Raw genomic sequence first — 11,679 nt, 5'->3', positions numbered from 1 at the left:
TGGTGCACGAAATACCAGGTAAATGAAACATTATTTCGAATTTAAAGTTTCGGATTCAAGCAATTTAAAACTTTTTAAATACCTATTTAAGACGCCACTGTTAGATATAACACTGCTCGTTAAAGGGTTAGCTATAAAAGGCCCTTAAAGGCGTCTCCTATGCTATGTCACTATGGATAAATATAACACAGGTTCTTTATTTTACAATAATTGTGCTCATAATCCATTCAGACGTATATTATAATAAAAACCACGTGACGCCTTGACGAATGCGGTCTCGTTATCTCTGAAAGGGCACGCATTAACAACCCAATCGGTTCCGAAGCTCGACGGTTCTGGTGTTAATTGGGACACTACGGAATTCCAGCTGATTAGCATTTATCCAGGACGTAGATGCAATCTCATCGAACAACAAAGTGTCTATAAATCACAAGATCGTAAAGTTCATTGGACGTCGGGAGAAAGTACCGGAGATTAACGGGTTATTGATTAAGTGCTTCAGATTTCATATCGATAACATAATCCTATCTAATAAGATAAATGTTTTTAAAAGCCGTATTACGGCCCGCTGAGATGCATTACGACATTGACACGCAATCTAAAGTTTACGATCGTACTGTTTACCGTTTCTACTATGCGTAGAATGCTTTTATCCGTGGACCGGGCGCGTCGTTTCTACGGACAGGCGAGAGGTGCGCGCGACACCTCATGAGAACTGTTAAAATACCGTGAACAAAATCGCGGTGACTCTTAACCTCTTGCTGTATTATTTTCTTTATTGTTACAACGATTAAAAACTTCTTCGATTGTAATCATTTCTAAAAAGGAAGAAGACAATTTATATTTATCTATATTTATTTATTATTTGGAATTATCACGTATAATCTCGCTATTATTATTATTATCTCGTTATATTAATTATCACGTGTCAGACTCGTCAAAGGGTAAAAATTAATGTAGTTATTGACAGCCAGGTTACCTATTTTTGATATTTACCTATTATTAGATATTCTGATAATTACATATTATTGACAACCGATTAATATTTTGCTGAAAGATAAAGAAACGTCGATTGTAAAGCAAATTCCTTGGGTGTCAAGCACCCTGAATGATTGCCCCAGGGTTAAGAAAATCATTTGTATTCCCGGAGCTAGATGCTACACATTCAAATCATAGATCGCGTCGCCTCTCGACGAGCGTGCGCTTGTAATTTTTCAATTGAACCTGAGTCATTCCGATTGCTCGACGTTTCCAATGCTAATCGTACCGACGATGCGTCGCTGCTTGGAGAACAGCATCGCCGAAGCGAGCGTCATAATTGCAAAGGCCACGGCGCCAAATACTTGGAATCCAATGGAACAATCTATCCAGTCCATCGTGGAGGAAGCAAACGATGCACCCGAGCATCGGCGTCCTCCAATTGCAACAATTCTAGAATTCGACTAATCTACCGCGCTGCCCGACGAGACATTTTATGGGCACTGAAATAACTTGGAAAATCATAGGGTTTCAACCAATTCTCGTTTGAGATATACTTCACTTTACCGCAACCAAAAATACAATTTATTATTTATTATTATTCTTCGAAAAATTAATTGGTTAAGTAAATAGATAAATAGATAAATATCAGTGAAATATTAAAAAATAAAAGTGCCATTTCAATACATTTTAATCTTATATTGTAATAGTTTTAAATACCCGTTTTAAAGAGATCGCAACAGTCAAGTTTGACAAAATGCACAGACTTCGTAAAATTTTTTTCGAAGATGCCGTTTACAGTAGAATAAAGTTCGATCCTTCTCCTTTAATTTAAAAAAAAAGGAACTTGGCTACGATTTTTTCTCGCAAAGTTACAGTATTTCAAAGTGACGCATCGAGTAGTCGCTTTGAGAAGCACCCTTTTCCATGGGATTAGCAAGGGTTACTTTAAAGAGCTGTAACTCTGCGAGAAAAAATCGCAGCCTCAATTATTTTTTTTTCAATTAAAGAGGAAGAATCGAGCTTCGTGACACCCTAAACGGCATCCCGAATAAAAATTTTATAGAGCCTGGGCATTTCGTCAAATTTTGCAATTTTTAATATGACAAACACGGTCTCACATTTAAAAAGTTACAGTGATTAGGGTGCATTAAACTTAAAATCTAGAAATACTGTCTTAAAGTACAGATTTCAAGCTTTAATTCGAAATAAAAATCATCACCCTACGATGTCTTTTCGCGGAATTATCGTTAATCAAAGTTGATCAATTTTTATCCGAAACTTTTCTCTGCTGTAATTTTCTCTAACAATATATTTAAAAAAAAATAAAAATTTTTAAGAGAAATGTGAATATATAATCATTTCGCCGAATGAAATCATGAAAAGAGATTCAGTCGTTTCTCTGCAACAGCAACGATTCCCGTTGCATCTGCCTCGAAAATAGTTTCGGAAAGGTCAGCGATTTCGAAGGCGGCCTAACATTTCGAGTTTCCCTCGCGCGCGACGTTCCAGCCGGCGTTCCTCGGACGCGAACAATGACACGGGGCTTCGCCGAGATGGAGCCCAGCCGGGTAGAGCGTGGCAAAAGAGCTCCGTCACTCGAAGGTCGCGAACTATTAATCGCGGTATGACGCGCGCTATCGACGAACATGTTGGCCGGCGATTAATCAGCCGCGGCGTGTGTGTCAACGGTGTTGCCGTGAGTCAAGCCGCGCGCGCGGGCCCGCGTCTTCGCGCGACGCGAACAGGAAGTACTCTCCATTCCATTGTTACCTCCCGCATTAATATCTGTTTGATCTTTCGGCCCGTCGCGACGCGAGCCGGCGCGACGACGCTGTACCCGCCGATCCGTGCCGGCGATAGCTTTGATTGGATTTCGCGGTCGAATTTATGGCGTCGAAGGCTCGCGATACGCGGAACGTTAACCGATCGTTTCGGAATCGAAGGTCGACGTTTGCCACGGGAACCGACACGAGGCCGCGTGGGTGGAATTTCTAGCGAATCGAGGTGGAGGCATACTAACGTCGCGTAATCAAAATACTATTCGAATGTCGCGTGATTTCACCGGACGGGAAATGTAAACGATTCCGTGTAAAACGTTCACTGGTGACCTTCTTGTTTTAATAAAAGAGAGAAATAGTCGATCTCTCCCTGTTAATTATGCAACTTTTATCGGAAATATTTTTTCCAGTATTTTATGATCTTTTTACGATGTCGTGTTACGAGACTTAGCCTGTATAATGCTCGTGCTACTAAAATTGCTCTACAATATCTTTGCAGACTTGTTATGAAAATTTTAACACATTCATACTTTTTATTACTATATATTATGTTATTAATATAATTTGTCATATTGAATTGAAATATGAAATAATTTTAATATAATTTTTATTCTATTGCCAATATTTAAACGCTATAATAAAGGCTGTCGAATAGCAAAGTCTGACGTGGGAATCTATTAGTCACAGACAAGCATTAAGCAACGTGAAAAGAAATCGCAGCGCAAAGGGTTAAAAGAACAAAGAAGTTCCCTGGTGGTCTCCGTTCTTTGTAATAAGTGCGCTTAATTTTTATCTCTCGCGCGCAGAGCCGCCAGCCAGCTAACGAGACAGACTTTCGACCGCGCGACATTTTCCAATATTTACCAAAGATCTCCGGCTTGTCGAGCGCGACAAGAGTCCGCGCGGTTAACACGGATTGCAGGGGATTGCGTCACCCGTGCAGGCTAATCCGTCGCGGGCCGCTTTCTTCGCCTAAAAGCCCCCGTCCTTGACGCGGGAAGATTCGAATCGCTGCGATACCTCGTGCCGCTCGAAAGTGTGGAACCTTGTACGCGGATTATTAATTGGTATTTTTATCTAAGCGGCGCGCGGTGGTTCTTTTGTTGCGGCGACGTCGCGTCACCGCTACGGAATGATTGGTCGTTTACGAAGCGGACAGGTCTGCTCTTTCCCCTGCCCACCTAGCCCCATTGTCGTTCTCGAATTTATTGGTTATACTGGATCGGTCCCCGCCGACCGGCCGATTTGCATGATAAATATCGTTTTATTCCGTGGCCGGTGGGCTGACTCACTCGAAAAGATCGCGCTGTTTTTTTCGTGCGCGCGGCTGGCCGACTCTTTTTAGCTCCGTCAAGGGTGGTTACACAGATGTCTAGGTACTTTCGAATAATTTGAGGTTAAACTTTATCGTATCCCATATAATACGAGTGTCGTTTGCTTGGAAAATTAGGTCAGTAGTTGATATAATATTTTTTAAAAATATAATCGTTAATTGGCAGCGATCAACCCCTTGCATTCTTTTATACATTCGCTTCGTTATGATATCTAGAACATTATATAAATGTTTTATTTTTAGGGTCCTTTTAAAGCAAATTTTACACGTTATGAATTCAGAGATGCGCTATTGCGAATTCTGTATTGCACTTCGTCGACTTTTTGGTTACTTAAATAGTTGCCTTTATTAAATTCTAATCTACGGAATCTGAGCCGTGAATAATTCTTAGCTATCAGTTTTTCATTCATCTATGAATATATTTATATCGTAACATTTGTTCACCATTTTCAACATTTACAGAGATAGCTGACATGTTAAACATCCACCCCATGCGACTATGGTTAATAACGTTCCCCATCCAACGTGACAATTTTTCTTTCTTCCACGTCTTTATTTATTTCGAGACTGCAGAATTTCGCTAATGGACATTTCGAGCAGCGCGGCTTTCGCAACGGTTTATCGCGGATAAGTCACAACTGGAGAAAGGAATGCCATGCCAGTCTATATTTACTCCGAAGGATAAGTATTTTATTTATACACGGTGTTTGCGTTTGTTAAGTCGCCCTTGAAATTGTCCACAACGATTCCTGAGAGGTCGCCGGGAACGATGGAGTTTGGAGAAGAAAGTCCAGGCTTCTCGCCAGGAAAACCACCGTCCACGGCCATTTACGCGCAAGTATTTTTCCAGGAGTTTCTTGGAAGAGCGGTCCATTGAATCGAAGCGTCTCGATCCCGCGTTCGATCCCGCGTTCGATCGGAATCGAGGCCGCAGGAAGGCAGACAGAAGTTCGGCAATTTTCCGAGCGGCTAGCCACGGGTTTGCCGGCGCTCGATTGCGACACACGCGCGCGCGCGCGATTCATTATGCAGCCTCGGGCCGGTGGCGATTTGCACATCGAAAAACCGATTGTCTTCGCCGGGCACTTAGGCCTAGAAAAGTGGGACGCAACTTAATACGTCGAACCGCGTTGAAGGGTTAATATCACGTTGCAGGAGATCCGCAAAAGAGAGAGAGAGAGAAAGAGAGAGTGCGACCTCGACGATCGTGAACACGCGTGCACGCGTCCGCTCGTGCGCTCGCCTACTCGCGTACACGTTTTATGTACGCTCTGTCAAATAAATACCGGGAGTTGTTCGTTTCGAATGCCCGCGTTGGTAGGAACGAAAATCATTTTTAGCACGGTTCGTGCCGTTGGTGAACTATTGACACGCAGGGACGTCCATTGAAGCGTTCGAACGTTCGCGGATGGAGATAAATTTGTATTGGAAAGTGCTCATGGGAAACGCTATAATAAATATTCGTGTAAAATAGTAATATGAATAGATTGTTTTTAGGTGGATATTTTATTCGAGTAACAATTATTCCATTATTCTTAAATGATTTTTCTGCGTATTAATTACGAATATTGTGTATTAAGTACGATAATTAATTCTGTTCGAATAAATTGTAAGATTGTTCAGACAATGATGCTAGTAATTCATCTAATAAACTATTATTGTTATTATATTGTTAATTGTAAAAATTAGACATAACCTTGTCATGAAATGAGAAATTGACATTTATCTCCCGAATTAATTCCTGTGGAAATAAATTCTTATTCTGTTAACAAATAACGTTTTATTAAATTGAATTTCCATTTGAATAGAATCTTATCCGACTAAATTGTTATCTAGATTTTTATTCGCCTCGATTATTCCATAACGACGACTAAGATCTTATTCCATAATCGTAATCTCTCATCCTAATAAAACGCAGCCGAGCCCTGCGCCGAAGGCGACGAAACGAATAAACTAAATCAATATTTTCCGTTTTATTATACAATTCCCGGCACTTACCCGACAGGACGCAAGCGCGAGCTTGCCCGTCTCGCCTGTTACTCGCGTGGCGACCGGCCGTTTCTCGTCGGTTAACCGTCGGGGGATTTTAATACCCGTGTGTTCTAATTGAAACCGCAGCGAGCCTAGACGAACACAGCCGATGAACCGTGGGGATCGGGTTCGACGGGATCGATCATACGATCGAAACATGCGCGGCAGGGAGAGAGAGAGAGAGAAAGAGAGAGAGAGAGAGAGAGAGCCGATCGAGCGCGCAAGGCGCAACTCGTTTCATTGATCGATCCTCCCTCGGACCCTCGCGCTCGTTTCGCGTTTCGCCTTCGCTACGCCGTGGCAAGCGTGTACGCAAGAACCTTGCGTGGAAACTCATTCCAACCTGTGGTTATGTTATTTGCGCGTAATGCGACGTGTAAACACCCGTTCCTGTCCCGTTCTTCTCCTGTTCTCGCGTCCGGCGAGCGGCCGCGCCGCGCCGCGCCGCGCGGAATATTCGATAAGGGAGGCGCGCAGCGGGACCCGATTCTCGTTAGCCGGCCGCCGGTTGCGAAATCGCTTTTTACCAGGCAATCTCACACTCTGATTCGCCCGGTTACATCACGAAAAGCCGCGGCGATGGGCAAGATTTTCATTCGAGCCGGCTCTCTGTCCGACGACGTGTTTTGCACCTGCCCGCAAACGCGAAACGTTTTTCGAAGGGTCGCCGAAGAAACGGCGATGCCGTAATGCTTTCCGCGCAACCGGACTCACGGTCCGCGCGGACTTTTATCCGGTTTCCGCGGACGTCGTGGAATCACGGCGGAGTTATGGTCCTAAAGAGTCGATATGGAGAGCTTTGTTTTTTTTTTATTATTTTTGAGAATTTATATTATTTCTTAAGAATTCTTATTATGTCTAATTATTTCGTCTTTTGCAGTCTTGAGACATTGATACATTGTTCTTCAGAATTTTTCTCGTATCTTTGCAGGTTTTTATGTTCTATTACCTTTTTAATGGTATTAGGAATTTTTAAGTCTAATTATTTCGTTCTTTGTAATAACTGTATTTATTTATCGTTTTATGCAGCTAATTGATCTTAAAGTTTTTGATTTTTATAATGTTTATGGCCCTCGGAATTATTGAACATTTTATTGCAAACTATCCTCGCAGTTTTTTTATATTTTTTAATTTGTATAGCTTCAGCTTCCTGCAATTTTTACAATTTTTAAAAAAATGGTCCACGGCGTTGCAGACTATATAACAGTAATTCATTCTGTTTAATTCGTAATTGAGTAATTACGTGAACGATTTAAATCGATACAGCCACCGTCATAAAAGGGTTGAACAATTGAAAACGAAATAAATGAAATTACATTTAAAACTCTATCGACGTATATATATAACTTTGTTGAAAAGTCGCGTGATGTAATTTTCAAATATCCAGCAAAGCAGGCAAAACGATTCGAGCCAAAGTACGACAGTTGTAGTCCGACTTTCAATCTTCGGTTTACGCAGCCGCCGATTTTCCCCGGAATTATTTGAAAGGCAGATCGGCGCCGAAGATACGCTTCTAAAGAGATTTCTCCCGGCATCGATCTTTTTCAAAGTTGTCGACCGTAACGCGGCTTCGCGGCGGTCCAACTTGTTGCAGCTTCACGGCCTTCAGCGCTCTCAACGGTCTCCGTAGCCTAACCGGCTTTCCCCGTGCCTCGCCGATCGAAGCGACGAAAAGCAAAAGGCAGAAGGCGTCCTAAAACACCGGGCGTACGTTTTCGTCGGAAATCGCTTTCAGCCTGATCCGGCACGAACGACCATCCGTCACGTTCAACTTCCGGCTGTTGTCCGGCCGTAGATCATCCGGGAGGATTTCCTTAGTGCGTTTAATTTTATAGCGCCTGCCGGCACGGCCGAGCGAGTTACCATCGCCGATGGATCGCGAACCGTCCCACCGTTTACGACCGCTTTCCGCAAAACGCAACGATTTCGCGGATTTCTTCCGCGCCGCGGAACCGTGCATTTACCTTTCCTCTTTGGAAGGCTTTAGGCCGGCCAATGAGGAACTACGGGGATAGTCTATCCGCCGTGCATCTTATCAGATAATGTCCCCCTATCAACGGCCAAACAAGGATTTTCAATTACTCGCGGATGATCGATACCGTTCCGGCGTTCATCTCTTTAGCCCGTGTACAGTGTACACGGTTACTCATCGTTTTAGTTATTGTTTCCGCACTTGTTCTCGATTGGAAAAGTCATTTGTGCAAATAGGAAACGTTCGCTTCGCTACGCTGAACGGCGCGCCCGATCGTTCGATCGCGGATCTTCGTGTAAAATAAAAATTCTTTGCAACGATTTCGGAAAGTATCACGCAGAAATCTCTTTAATTTTTAATCATTTTATTGAACTGAGAATATCACATCGATGTTCTTGAATTCTTCTAGGTTATTTTTATCTAGGTTATTTTTTTTTATTCTAGTTTATTTATTCATATTGTACTTATCCGGTTTTATTGTAAATTAATTTTAATAGATGTGAATGAATTCTTTACGCGAATAAAATCTTGCTCAATTGAATTCTCTGTCGAATAAAAATTTTATTTGAATAAAATCTTATTCAATTGAATTCTCATTCGAATAAAATTCTATTCGAATAAAATCTTATTCAATTGAATTCTCATTCGAATAAATTTTTATTTGAATAAAATTTTATTGAATTGAATTCTCAGTCGAATAAAAATTTTCTTTGAATAAAATCTTATTGAATTGAATTCTCAGTCGAATAAAAATTTTCTTTGAATAAAATCTTATTCAATTGAATTATCATTCGAATATTTTATATTTTAATTTATTAAATATCTTTCTATTCTCAGTCGAATAAGAATTCTATTTGAATAAAATCTTATTTAACATCATTCTCATTCGAATAAAATTAATCAGCTGAATTCTCCTTGAAATAAAATCTCGTTCGAATAATGTCTAGCTAAATTCTCATTTAGCAAAACAGTTATCCGAGCAAACCCCATTGAATATTATATTCCACAGTGTCGATAGAAAATTGGATTCATTAATCTTCATCCGCCGTCATCCGAAAGACACATTAGCCAACACTGACGCAGCACCTGCCTATCATTCACGATTAACGCAGAAGACGTCTGTCAAGCCGATTGTTGCAAACGCAGGCGCGAGCGCGCGCGTTAACGAATGCAATCAGAATTGTTTCAGTGAACCATACTCGACGGCCGAGGATCGATCAACAGAGGTCGCGTGTCGAAATCGCGTTACCGATTCGGTGATGAATACGGAAAGGTTGATTCCGTGGCAGCGACGACTGCCACCGCGTTGCTCGAGCGAACGCTCTCGGTTCCCACATTATTTCCTCTCCTCCGTTTTGCTCCGCTCGGCTCCGCGCGGCGATGACACGCCGGGTCGAAGCGGCGCGGAGCTGACCTTTCGCGAGGCGCGATATTTTTGGTACGAGGCGCGCCTCCGCTCCGAGGAAGTCGTTTCCTGGCCGGCGCGGACGCCGACGACGGAAGCTTCTTCGGCCGCGCTCGCAGCTGCCATAAATCAACGCGAGCGAGCCTGCGATAAAGTTCAACGTCGCCGGTAAAAGTGCTCGCTGCGGCGAGCCGGGGGGGAGAGACCGCGCGGCGTTCTACGGGCTCCGGCGAAAGCACGGTTCACCGAGGTCACCGTGGCCGCACGCGAACTTTTTCAGAGCCGGTCGTCCCTGTACATTCCCAATCAGGCGGGGAGAGTTTCGATGATTCGCCGCGATCTCGCTTGTCTGCACGCAACGCTCGACGACCGGCGAGACGAGAGCTTCGTTTTGAGGACGATCGGGTTGCTTCGGCTTCGCTGGGGATCAGATTACGTGTTAATGAAGCGTTTATCGTGTCGATATTGTTTTATCCGGCTTGCATGTCGGTACATAGGTGTCTTCAGTGATTCGTATCTCTCTTTATAGAATTATGATAGTGAAATCTATTAAACGGAGTAAAAGGTCTTTGAGATTTGTAACCATTTAATATAAGAATATATTAGCAAATTTCTTGATTGCTCGTTAAATGCAAGTTAAAATAAAAAATCCAGGTATATAATTTATTTATGTAAATGAGTCTAGATAATATCTATTTTGAATGAGCTTGTACAATATTAGACAGTTGAGTTAAATTATAATTATAATTTGTAATTCAATTATAATTGTATCTATAATTTAACTGTAATTATATTTATAATTTTATAATTGTGTATACATAAATATATCTAATATGTGTAATATTTGTAATCACAATTTAACCCTTTGCACCTGAGCGGTGACTCTGACGCACCACTCAAGATTATCACACAATATTCTAATAAAATTGTTAACCTATCAAATCTGTTTATTTTTAAAAAACTGTTCAAAGTGTGACTGTTATATAGACCCAATTTCGTAAGTATAAATTGCAGCAATAAGTATAAAATATATAAATTTCGCGAGTCATCGAAAATAGTTTTGGATTTGTCACATCTAAAATTTTATTTAATTACACGAATCCTCCAACGAGGTCACCAATGACCAATGAGAGTTGACCTTAATCCCTTACCATACTTTGACGAGTTCTCATCTCGCGACGATGATTTCTAGCAATAATCTCTCAAATACGAATTCAATTACGTTCTATTTATATATAAAATAATAAATAAAAAAAAATAAATAAATATAAAGAATAAATAAAGTAAAATTCCTTGTCGCTCATATTTATATATTCAATCAAACATATACAAATAAAAAAGTACACACAAATCGTCGTTCCTCCTCTAGGAAATTATTAAAATAAGCTCATACTTGTAACTATAAAGACCGTGATACGGCAAGAGGTTGAACATTTAAAAAAAAAGAGAACTACGTCATCGACTTAGCAGACAGCTTCAGGGGATTCGAACGCGGCGCGGTCGCGAGGAACCGCGCCGTCCGTCGGAAAATTCGAATCGCCTGCGGCGGCGAAATTTTTGCCGGCCAGGCGAATATTTCGCAAATAAGATTCCAGAATGCGGAAACATTGGCATTGAAGCCGGGGCGCGCGCGGCGTCGTACGTGCCTCGGTACGCCGATGACGCTGCCGATGAGACTCCGCGGACTCCGGGCTCCCGACTCCGGCGATCCTCCTCTCTCGTGGGAGCGGCCCCGCGAAACGAGTAGGAAGCGAATCACACCTCGAGAATCTTATCCAATTAATGTTTTTACGGGGGAACCGATGCGCGCGCGGGGGCTCTCCCCCCCTCGAGAAAAGAAGCGCCGGTGGAAATAATATGGTACGCGGGCGAACCGCGTCTTCGCGATGTATCGATCCCGCGAGGTTCGACGGCCGGTCGCCGGTGAGACGCGCGCGCTTTTTATCCGACGCGACGCCTTCCTCGTCTGCTGGCGCGGAGATCACCCTCTCCGCTTCTGATCGACGGATCGAAGGAGACGGCCGGGTGGCCGGGGAGTTCTCGGAACGGACCCGCCGCGCGGCTTTCCATCAGACGCCCGTCGACCGGCGGCCCGATCGCGGATTTTCCGTTTGATACCGCGGCATCCCGCGAAGGAAATTCACCGCGGCCGTGCCCGTTAAAGATCCTCGCCGCGCGA

General features: G+C 42.7%; 1 protein-coding gene across 2 annotated transcripts in view; it reads right to left on the bottom strand.

Moving 5' to 3' along the window:
* LOC144475800 (uncharacterized) overlaps positions 1–11,679 on the bottom strand; it is a 56,561-nt gene that overhangs the window by 21,434 nt on the left and 23,448 nt on the right. The window lies entirely within an intron of this gene.

The sequence above is a fragment of the Augochlora pura genome, chromosome 10 (genome assembly GCF_028453695.1).
Source record: "Augochlora pura isolate Apur16 chromosome 10, APUR_v2.2.1, whole genome shotgun sequence".
Taxonomy (NCBI): domain Eukaryota; kingdom Metazoa; phylum Arthropoda; class Insecta; order Hymenoptera; family Halictidae; genus Augochlora; species Augochlora pura.
This window is presented reverse-complemented; position numbering and strand designations above follow the sequence as displayed.